This window comes from Chiloscyllium plagiosum, chromosome 7 (assembly GCF_004010195.1).
Source record: "Chiloscyllium plagiosum isolate BGI_BamShark_2017 chromosome 7, ASM401019v2, whole genome shotgun sequence".
In the NCBI taxonomy this organism is placed as follows: Eukaryota; Metazoa; Chordata; class Chondrichthyes; order Orectolobiformes; family Hemiscylliidae; genus Chiloscyllium; species Chiloscyllium plagiosum.
Genome location: NC_057716.1, coordinates 44174653 through 44186589, shown reverse-complemented (window position 1 = coordinate 44186589; position 11937 = coordinate 44174653).

Here is an 11937-nt window from a genome sequence, read left to right as displayed (position 1 = left end):
GGATAGTCAGCACGGTTTTGTGAAGGCTAGATTGTGCCTCACAAACCTGATTGAGTTCTTTGAGAAGGTGACCAAACAGGTAGATGAGAGTAAACCGGTTGATGTGGTGTATATGGATTTCAGCAAGGCGTTCGATAAGGTTCCCCACAGTAGGCTATAGTACAAAATGCGGAAGAATGGGATTGTGGTAGATATAGCAGTTTGGATCAGTAATTGGCTTGCTGAAAGAAGACAGAGCGTGGTGGTTTATGGGAAATGTTCATCCTGGAGTCCAGTTACCAGTGGTGTACCGCAAGGGTCGGTGTTGGGTCCACTGCTGTTCGTCATTTTTATAAACGACCTGGATGAGGGCGTAGAAAGGTGGGTTAGTAAATTTGCAGATGACACTAAGGTCGGTGAGTTGTGGATAGTGATGAAGGAAGTTGTAGGTTACAGAGAGACATAGATAAGCTGCAGAGCTGGGCTGAAAGGTGGCAAACGGAGTTTAATGTGGACAAGTGTGAGGTGATTCACTTTGGTCGGAGTAACCAGAATGCAAAGTACTGGGCTAATGGTAAGATTCTTGGTAGTGTAGATGAGCAGAGAGATCTCGGTGTCCAGGTACACAGATCCTTGAAAGTTGCCACCCAGGTTTACAGGGTTGTTAAGAAGGCATACAGTGTTTTAGCTTTTATTAATAGAGGGATAGAGTTCTGGAACCATGAAGTTATGCTACAGCTATACAAAATTCTGGTGCGGCCGCACTTGGAGTATTGTATACAGTTCTGGTCACTGCATTATAAGAAGGATGTGGAAGCTTTGGAAAGGGTGCAGAGGAGATTTACTAGAATGTTGCCTGGTATGGAGGGAGGGTCTTACGAGGAAAGGGACTTGAGGCTGTTTTTGTTGGAGAGAAGAAGGTTGAGAGGTGATTTAAAATAGACATAGAAGATAATCAGAAGGTTAGATAGGGTGGACAGGGAGAGCCTTTTTCCAAGTATGTTGACGGCGAGCATATGGGGGCATAGCTTTAAATTGAGGAGTGATAGATATAGGACAGATGTCAGAGGTAGTTTCTTTACTCAGAGAGTAGTAAGGGTATGGAATGCTTTGCCTGCAACGGTAGTAGATTCGCCAACTTTAAGTACATTTAAGTCGTCATTGGACAAGCATATGGATGTACATGGAATAGTGTAGGTTAGATGGGCTTCAGATTGGTATGACAGGTCGGTGCAACATCAAGGGCCGAAGGGCCTGTACTGTGCTGTAACGTTCTATGTTCTATGTTCTATAATGGCTTGAACAGAATGTGTTGTTCAAGTATTCGATCCTTCTTCCCTTTTTTAAGTTCTTCATAACTTTTACGTTCCTGGAAAGACCTTGCTTAAATTAATTTAATTTGGATACTAGACAGATGCATAATTTCAATATTACATAAAACCAGCAGCTATTTTGGTGACAAATAATCCATTGGATTTCTGCCCAAATCAATCCACTCCCACGGCTTAATGCCAAAGGTTTGTTCTCGTCATTAAATTTTACAAATTGCTGGAAAATCTGTTTTTTTTTAATCTCACAGAAAACAGATTAAAATGTTTTGCAGTTTCTATAATGTTCATAATTTATTTGATTTTAATTTTCACTGAATAGTAAATATTGCAAACCTGAATGACAATAGATTCTGCTTTCAATCACCAAAATCATAATTTCTGTAACGAGTACATTTTCGGCTTATCAAAAATAATTACTTGTTTATTTATACACTGATGTTATTATGTTCTGTGGTTCCAATAAGTTGCAAATAGTCACGTCAGACTCAAAATTCTGGAACTTCACATTTATTTCCTCGAGTTACCCATATGGCTGCTAGACTGATAGTCTAATATGTTATTATTCAGTTCATAATTCCTCCATGCTAGTAATGTGGCAGCTCGGGTTATAAATTCATATATCAATGTAACAAGCAGGATAGAAAAAGGTGAAGCATTGGGTGCAATATTTGAATTTTCAGAAGGTGTTAGATAAGGTATCAGACATTAACAACTTAATAAGAGCCCATGAGTTTGGACATTGTATATTTGCATGAATAGAGGATTGGCTAACCTAATAGAAGACACAGTTGGGGGGTGGTGAGGAGGAATCTATAATAAGTGGACAGCTGCAAGTTTGCAGATGACGCAAAAATAGGTGGAAACGCAAGTGGTGAGCATGACACAATTTGCAGAGTGATACAATCAAGTCAAGTTTGTGCCAAAAACTTGGCAAATGGAATATAATTTGGGAAAATGTGAGGTTATGTATTTTGGCAGAAAAAAATAGAAAGAATTACTAAATGGAGAAAGACTGCAGAAAGCTACAGCACCCTTGTGCATGAATCACAAAAAGCTAGCATCCAAGTTTAGCATGTAATAGGGAAGACAAATGGAATGTTGGCCTGTATGTCAAAGGGAATGGAGTATAAAAGTAGGGAGGTTTTGCTAAAAATGAGACAAATCCACAGCTAGAATTCTGTTATCTAAGAAGAATTATACCTGAACTGGAGACAGTCCAGAGGTTCACTAAGTTGGCATGGGGTATGAAGAGACTACAATATAAGAAGATGTTAAGTAGGTTGCCTGTACTTATTGGAATTAGAGGCAACTCTAGTGAAAGATACTGGACTCTTAGGGGATCTGACATCGTAGATGTGGAAAGATCAACTGATCTTGTAGGAATGTAGAGGACAAGAGGGCATAAGCTCAGAATAAGGGGTCCCATGTTTAAGAGATAAAGGGGAATTTATTTTCTAAGAGGGTTGTGAATCTATGGACTTCTTTACCATATATGGCTGTTGAGCCTGGGTCAAGACTGAGATAGACTGAGTTTTAATCAGTAAGGGAATCAAGGGTTGTAGGGAAAAAGCAAAGGAAGTGGATCATCAGATCTGTCAAGGCCTCATTGAATGGCGAAATATATTCAATGGACTGAATGGCCTCTACCTGTTAATATGTTTTAAAATAAAATAGGATAGAATAGAATGGAATATAGAATCTCTACAGTATGCAAAATAAGCCATTAGGCCCAACAAGTCATGCTATAATTAGTTACCAGCTCCTTAAAAAGAGGATAAGAATTAATATGACATCCGTGTTGTTCCTCTATATGTTCCTATATGTATATGTTATATTTTTACATTAACATAACTATTCCATACATGTTCTTCAGTGTATAAAGTAAAGGTTAACAATTGAAGTTTATAAGTAAAACAAATCACTTAACATTAATTTATAGTTTGTTTTCTTCTCTTAGAAAAGCACTATCCACAACATCATTTAGACGTTAAGATTTTGTGCCTCCTCATTTATACTCAGTATTCTTTGTTCTCAGTGGTGAGTTAGCATACTGCACAGGCAATGTTATATGTGTTTTGCCTATGTTTGTATGGAGTCATGCTTGCTGTTGCTAATGTGGTGTTACTTCCTGGTGGTGTTGTTGATTAAACTGCTTCTTGGAAGATCTGAGGTGGTGGCGGTCTGAGTGGTCTGTTGTGTTGGGCTCTGTGCCATACCCCTGGGTGAGGTGGACCTTTACCTGCATCACCAACCACCCCCAGGAGAAAAAAATGTGAATTTAAACTTGCTGATCATCTGGAGCTGCTGAAATCGCGTGTGACAGCTTCAAGGCCAGGATGAAATCGAATAAAGGAAAGGGACCTAAAGGAGTACAGCAGACAGAGCCCTCCCTATGACATTGGGGGTGCCTGCAGCCAGTGCTCAAACTCCTGTGGCGGCCCCTTTGGATCCAGCAGGACAGCAGCATTTACTCTCAGAGTTTGTCACACTCCGAGAGTGGATTCAAGCAGCAGTTGAGCCACTATCTGCTGTGCTAAAAAAGCATGAGCAGGAAATCCAACTACTGGACCGAAGAATGGAGGCAGTAGAGGAGAAGACCGCGGCATTGGAGACATTGGTGAAGGTCTTGAGAGGAAAGATCCGAATGTTGGAAGACCAGGTTCGGGTCCTTCAGGAACAAGTCAATGACCTGGAGAATAAAAATAGTAGAAAAAACTTACAACTCGTTGGTCTTTTGGAATGCAAGGAAGGCTTCTTGGAGGGGTGGCTCCTAAATTTCCTGGGGCTGGAGTTGGAGTCAGACCTGGTGAGCATGGAGTGGGCCCACCGGATCGTAATAAGAAAGTCCTGGTCGGACCTGCACCCCCGCACGGTCCTAGTGCAGCTCCTGTATCATAAAGAAAAACAGCTAATAGTTAAAACAGCACGGGTGTGGACTTGTTGGGCCGAAGGGCCTGTTTCCACACTGTAAGTAATCTAATCTAATCTAATCTAAAAAAAGATTGGGAAGAAATTCAAAGGATTTAATGTGAAAGACTCAAAGATAATGTTTTTTCAGGATTTCTGAGGAGCCCTAGTTAAGAAGAGAAGGCCATTTGATGAAGTCAAGAAAGAATTAAGGGACTTGAACATTCAATACTCTTTGAGGTACCCGGCCATGTTGCGTTTCGCCCATGGGGGACGGTATATAACTTTGACTACGCAGAAAAGGTGAAGGACTTTGTGAATTCTTTGAATTGAAGGACTTGAGTCGGGGTAGGAGGAAAGGGGGCATCTTTGCAGACAATGGTATAGTTTCTTTTATTGCCCCTTTTTTCACCTCTCTCCCCATTTCTTTTTTGTGGTTATTGGCTTTATACTTACAGCCATGTTGTAAAACTGGAATTATTTTATGTATCGGTCAGTTGGGTATTATCTGGGGCCCCATTTTTTTACTGCTGTCCGTTTGATTTTGTATCTGTGGTTAAGCTGAGTGGAGGGGGGGATGGTTATCCATTGTTAACTCTCAGAATGTAAATAACAGATTTTCCTCATTTGTGAATTGCCTCGGGCTAGGGCACAGTCTCAGCTAGAGGGAGTTAAGATGGTAGTAAGGATTGGGAGGAGTGTCCTCTGTGGGCAAGGGGGAAGATGTCTCGTGAATTAGGGGTTATTTGGGTGTTTACTTTAGTTAAATGTAATGACTAGTTTTTTTTTAGTTGAAGTAATTTTTATAGGAGTTTTTAGACTACATAGAGTTAACGTCTTTGTCACTCATCACACCGGAGATAAGCTTCCTCCTGTTGGGAAACCACGGGCTGCCCGGGACAGCCATGGCTAGTGATTGTTCGGATGGTGCTCCTGGAATATAAAAGGGAGCCATTCTCCAATTAAAAGAAAGAAGGTGATGTCAAGCCTTAGGAAGGAAAGGTTGGTCATTGCCTTACTGAAAGAGACGCATCTAACTGATAAGGAGCATCTGAAACTGCAGCAGGAGGGGTTGTGACAGGGTATTCTTTTCCCCCTTCAGCTCTAAGAGTAGAGGAGAGGCTGTACTGGTAAGAATGAACCTCCCATTCCAGGTAACGGAGCAGATTAAGGACAAACATGGACATTTATCATTCTTAAAGCTGTAATACATGGAGAAGAGTATGGCATCTTGAATGTTTATTGTCCCCGGCGCACCCTCTTAAATTTCTAATTGCTGCAGTGGCTAAATTAATGAATCTTAGCGGGGTATTTTAATCACCTAATAGCTCCTGAAGTTGACAGGGTACCAAGGGGATTGGCAGGTATGCCCATGCAATGTAAGCAGTTGGTGGACATGTGTGAAGAGTTGGTACTAGTGGAAGAGACTTTGCGTTCTACTCCAACCCACACAAGTGCCATACGAGAATTGACATGTTTTTTATGCCAACTGATGGGTTGGACAGAACATTGGCATGCAAAATTGGGAATATAGCTTTCTCGGATCATAAGACCATAGGAGCAGATGTAAGGCCATTCAGCCCATCGAGTCCACTCCGCCATGCGGCAGTGTATTTAGATGTTAAAATCAAGGGTAGTGGAATGGATACACAGCTCTGGCGCATGGACTATTTCTGTTAAGGGATAGCAAATTTGTTGAGTACATCAGAAAAGAGTTCAGGGCCTTCTGGGATATCAACTCAGGTACGGCCAGTAATTGAACAATACTTTGGGAGGCCACTAAGGCATATTTATGAGGCCTGATCATTTCGTATTCTGCAACTAGAAGGAGGCAGAGGGAGAAGCAACAACAGTTGCTGGAGGTCTGGCTGCAGATAGCGGAGGAAACATATTATAATAAGCCCTCTCTGGTTAAGTTTTAGTGGGTCATGGCCCTCCGGGCGGCTCTCGACTCATTGCACACATAAGTGGCTAAAAAAGAGGTCTCCTTTGCTAAACAAAGACTGTTTGAATTTGGAAATAAGCCAGGTAGATATCTGGCATATTTGGTAAGGAGGAGAAAAACTTCCAAATCTAATACGTTTGTTAGGGAGAAGGTTGGTATGATTACCCATGAGCAGAGTGATATTGGTCGGTTGGTTGAGGGTGGGGGGAGGTGAACATGGTGCAGTGAGAATACAGTCCTTTTTTGAGAATCTGGACCTCCCCAGTATAAACACAGAACAGGCTTCCCTATTGAATGTGCCTATAACAGTACAGGAAGTGCAGGAAGCAATAAGGCATCTCCAGGGTGGCAAGGCACCAGGGCCAGATGGATTCCCAAGTGAATTCCATAAGGAATTCATAAATATGTTAGTGGAGCCGGGATTGTCTGCCACCTTCTCTCAGGGAGGCTAATATCTCCCTCATTTTAAAGAAGGAGAAAGATCCTGAAGAATGTGCTTCGTACAGACTCATTTCACTATTGAATGTAGATTTTAAAATTCGATCCAAGCTGCAGGCTCTGAGCTTGGAAAAGGTCCTGCCCCATATTATAAAAGAAGATGGGTTTTGTTAAGGGCCGTAGCTCTTCCAACAATATCAGGAGGGTACTGGACATAGTGCAGGTATGCCAGCAAAGATTGATCCCGGGTTTGGTGGTCTCCCTAGAAGCAGAAAAGACGTTTGATCGGATAGAATGGCCATATTTGTTTGGACTCCTAGAGCACTTTGGTCTGGGAGGATCTTTTGCTAGATGGGTGGCAATATTGTATAATGATCCTAAGATGGCAGTCATTATAAATGGTGCTAAGTCAGATAACTTTAACTTTGGGAGAGGTAGTCAACAGAGGTGTCCTCTCTCACCGCTGTTAATTTGGCTTGACATTGAAGCCTCGCAGTCGAGATGCCCTCTCGTTAATTTATTATTTATGGATAAGATGAAATCCGTGACCGTGCAGTGTAAGAATCCAATCATTATAAATATGGTGAAAGCCTGGAGGATAATGAGGCAAGACAAGGGGAATTGGTCTAAGACCTACCGTTTACCCCATTGGTGGGAGCCCAAGGATTTAAACCTGTGTCAATGGACTACAGCTTTAAGTTATGGGAGAATAAGGGAATCTCATGCTTTGGAGATTTGTTTGAGGGGGAGGTCCTGATGTCATGAAGTCAGTTAAGCCAGAAATATGGATTGTCTAATAGGGCTCTTTTCCAGTACTTTCAGATAAGGGATTATATACAAAGGTAGACCACGCTCCTGGCTCAGTGTTACAAGTCAGATATGGAGAAAAGAGTGCTCCGGTTTCAGTCAGTACTTTGTATCATTTACAGAAAGGTTGTGCCCTGGGGGACGTGGAATCGAGAGCTAGGAGAGGATATTACGTCGGAGGTATGGGAAGATATATAGGGAAAAATAAGGAAATTTCACTATGTAACAGAGTGCAGGCCATACAATTGAAGATCTTACAGAGGGCTCATATGACACCAGAGAGGCTAGCTCACTTCAAGAGAGGAGTGTTATTACGGTGTCCCAAATCTAAAATTAGTATAGGCATTCTTACACACTGCTACTGGTCACATTGTAAGATCCAGAGATACTGGAGTGCTATAATGAGGGAGCTAAAGGACATCCTGGGAATTGAAATTAATGTGGATCTGGTTTTCTTCTTCTGGGGTTGCCAAATTTGTCCGCGCTGGGGGAACATGGGAAGAGATTGCGTAACATTCTTACCCACGGTGCGAGGAAGAGCATTCTAGTGAATTGGATGTCGGAAAAACCACCAGGTCTTATGGGGTGGCGTAGGCTGGTGATGGAGCATCTTCCCCAAGATTACCTCACAAATATGGTGCACCACAAAATGGAGCAGTTTTACAAGACGTGGCGGCCCTTTTTAAATTATATTGATGCAGATTTATCAGTGACATTAATTAGGTCTGTGCTATAGCCGTGAGAATCAGTACGGGTGCCCGTGGGGCCCTTGGATGGGGAGGCTAGGAGAAAAAGAATATGGGTACTATAACTAGTGCTCCCAGGGATGGGAGCCTCAGTGGAGGTGTGATGAGTGAAATAGAAGTGAGATATAATTTAAGTTACTTGAATTTAGTTTAAGTTAATATTTATTTAATTTGTTTGTCATTTAGTTTAAATAGATATGTTTGTTCTGGTAGAATAGGAGGTCGTTCACTAATAATATTATCACATTATGACTTGTTTTACTGACTACTTTTCTGTTTTTTGGTGTTATTCTTTTTTTGTATATAGATGTTTTGTAAAAGATTTAAAAATATCTTTAAAAACTGCTTTTTACCTCTGTTGGTATTCTTGCCTGCTCTTCCTGCTCAAGCGTGCTGCTAACATATAAAGTTAAAAATCACACAACACCAGGTTATAGTCCAACTGGTTTGTTTCCTGGTGTTGTGTGATTTTTAACTTTGTACACTCCAGACCAACACCAGCACCTCCAAGTCATGCTAAAATATAGAGTCTGTTCTTTCCCAAGTGTTTGTCAGCTTTGGCTTCAATCCTTGTCTCACCAACAGGTTTTTGGTGGATCCCAAGTACGGCCTACTCATACACACGCATCATGCCCTACTTAAATTTAAGAAGGAGGGGAATGTGGAAGGTGGGGAGCGTGGGAGGGGCAGTTAAAAGGGAGCGGTGGGGTGAAGTAACGACGACAGCGGTTGGATGTGTTAAACTATGACAGGGGAGGGAGGAGTCAGAGTGTGGGGAAGAGAAGGAAGTCGAGAAACGACAGGATGGTGGAAGGGGTAGAGAGCCTGAATGCACAGATGATACCCCCTTCCCCTTCCCCTTCCCCGGTCAAATTGAGTTTCAATGGGACATGCGTGCTCTGTTTTGTGCACATGCGTAGTTCCTTTACTTACGACATCGAACTACGTAATGACGTTTTTCTGGATGCATGCACGGGTTTCCAGTTCGGTACGCATGCGTAATTATAAGCAACATCAGGTGTCAGTGAACAATGACTCCAGATTTTAATGATCCAATTCTGTACCAGTTCTATCAACAGCTGGGTATCTGCCTCGATCCAAGCTGGTTGGTGAAACTTTCTGATAGAGTTTATTTACAGTCAGTTTTACACTCCTTCCATTTTCTACTATTCCATGAGTTCTCTGCATACGTTCTCATAGCAATACACATAAATAAATATATTTTAAATAGTAATAATGTCATTAACTAGACCTTAACAGATCCCCTTTTTTAATTCAAATGTTTGATGACAATCTTTCCATAACCAATCAAAGAAATAAAATACTTTTCCTTTCTACATTGAATGTGATAATATAGCCAATTGTTAATAAGTCCAACAATCCCTGTTTTTTAAAAAAAATCCATATGTAGGAAATAATTACAAAACAATGAAAGAAAACATATTAATTATGGAAAGCGTGAAAATAGGTAAGTCCCCTAGGCTGGATGGGATTTATTTTAGGATTCTCTGGTAAGCAGTGGAGGAGATTGCAGAGCCTTTGGTTTTGATCTTTATGTCGTCATTATCTACAGGAATAGTGCCAGAGGACTGGAGGATAGCAAATGTTGTCCCCTTGTTCAAGAAGGGGAGTACAGATAACCCTGGCAACTAAAGACCAGTGAGCCTTTGGTTGTGGTTAAAGTGGTGGAAAAGATTATAAGAGATAGGATTTATAATCATCTAGAAAGGATACGTTGATCAGGGATAGTCAACATAGTTTTGTGACGGGTAGGTCCTGCCTCACAAATCTTACTAAGTTCTTTGAGAAGGTGACCAAACAGGTAGATGAGGGTAAAGTGGTTGATTTGGTGTATATGGATTTCAGTCAGGTGTTTGATAAAGTACCCCATGATAGATTATTGCACAAAATACAGAGGCATGGGATTTAGTAGTTTGGATCAGGAATTGGCTAGCTGAAAAAAGACAGAGGGTGGTGGTTGATGGGAAATGTTCATCCTTGAGTTCAGTTACTAATGGTGTACTGCAAGGATCTGTATTGGGTCCATTGCTGTTTGTCATTTTTATAAATGACCTGGATGAGGACGTAGAAGGATGGGTTCGTAAACTTGCGGACAACTCTAAGGTCGGTACAATTGTGGATAGTGCCAAAGTATGTTGCAGGTTACAGAGGGACATTGATAAGCTCCAGAGCTGAGCTGAGATGTGGCAAATGGAGTTTAATGTGGAGAAGTGTGAGGTGATTCACTTTGGAAGGAACAACAGGAATAAAGAAGACTGGGCTAATGTTAAGATTCTTGGCAGTGTAGATAAGCAGAGATCTTGGTGTCCATGTACATAGATCCCTGAAAGTTGCCACCCAAGTTGAGAGGGTTGTTAAGAGGCATACGGTGTGTTAGCTTTATTGGTAATGGGATTGAGTTTTGGAGCTACGAGGTCATGTTGCAGCTGTACAAAACTCTGGTGCGGCCATATTTGGAGTATTGTGTACAGTTCTGGTCACTGCATTATAGAAAAGATGTGGAAGTTTTGGAAAAGGTTCAGAGGTGATTTACTCGGATGTTGCCTGGTATGGAGGGAAGGTTTTATGAGGAAAGGCTGAGGGACTTGAGGCTGTTTTCATTAGAGAGAAGGTTGAGATCTGACTTAATTGAGACATATAAGATAATCAGAGGTTTAGATAGGATGGACAGTGAGAGCCTTTTTCCTTGGATGGCAATGGCTAGCACAAAGGGGCATAGCTTTAAGTTGAGGGGTGATAGATATAGGACAGATGTCAGACATAGTTTCTTTACCCAGAGAATAGTAGGGGTTTGGAACACCCTGCCTGCAACAGTCGTAGACTTGCCAACTTGAAGGGCATTTAAATGGTCATTGGATAGGCATCTGGATAAAAGTGGAATAGTGTAGGATAGATAGGCTTCAAATTGGTTCCACAGGTCAGTGCAACATCGAGGGGTGAAGGGCCTGTACTGTGATGTAATGTTCTATATTTTATTATCCATTTTTTATAATTCCACATTCCGTACTCTCAGTATAACACACAACATTCCTCTTCAAGGACATCTGATAATTTCTTAGGCAAATGTCTCTTTGCATAACCCATTCTATTTTTGAAAGCTCCTGTCTTTCTAAAATTTCCTTCACCATAACAAAGTAATTTCTCCACATTTTCTCTGCACCAAATACTTTAATGAAACCATAATAGTGGACCTCCAAGTATCTTATGAAGACAAAAATATTTTTCTTCAACCTTTTGTTGACATGGTGATGAGATTTGTTTTGTTAACTGTAATTTAGAGTAAAACAGAAAAAAACTCACTGATTAGCTCCTTTCTCAATAAAATAATGGAAAGATGGATATGAGTGAATATGGAAGCACTGGCAAAATTTCTCATGGACGATGTTGGCAGATTTGTCAATGAGGAATCAAAGAGTATGTGTGAGAATGTGAGTACAGTAGCAATGCACACAGCAGCAGAAAGTCCGTTTATTTATGGAGGCTGTAGAGGAACTTACACTGATTAAAGAAATGCACCAAAGAAATTCTAACTGACCAACCGAATTGTAAACTGAAAACTGCTTTAGCTTGGGCAGTATACGCAAAAAACATGCCTCAGATGAATGGGGGCTGTAGCCAATATCAATTATTTTATGGCAGGAATCTGAAATATTTTGAATAATGTGGGATTATTCCTCAGCTTTGGAAGAGACTTCAATTCGTTCAATTTTTGTAGAACACTTGTATACCATTTGGACAGCACACTAGTAGAAGAGTATTTGTT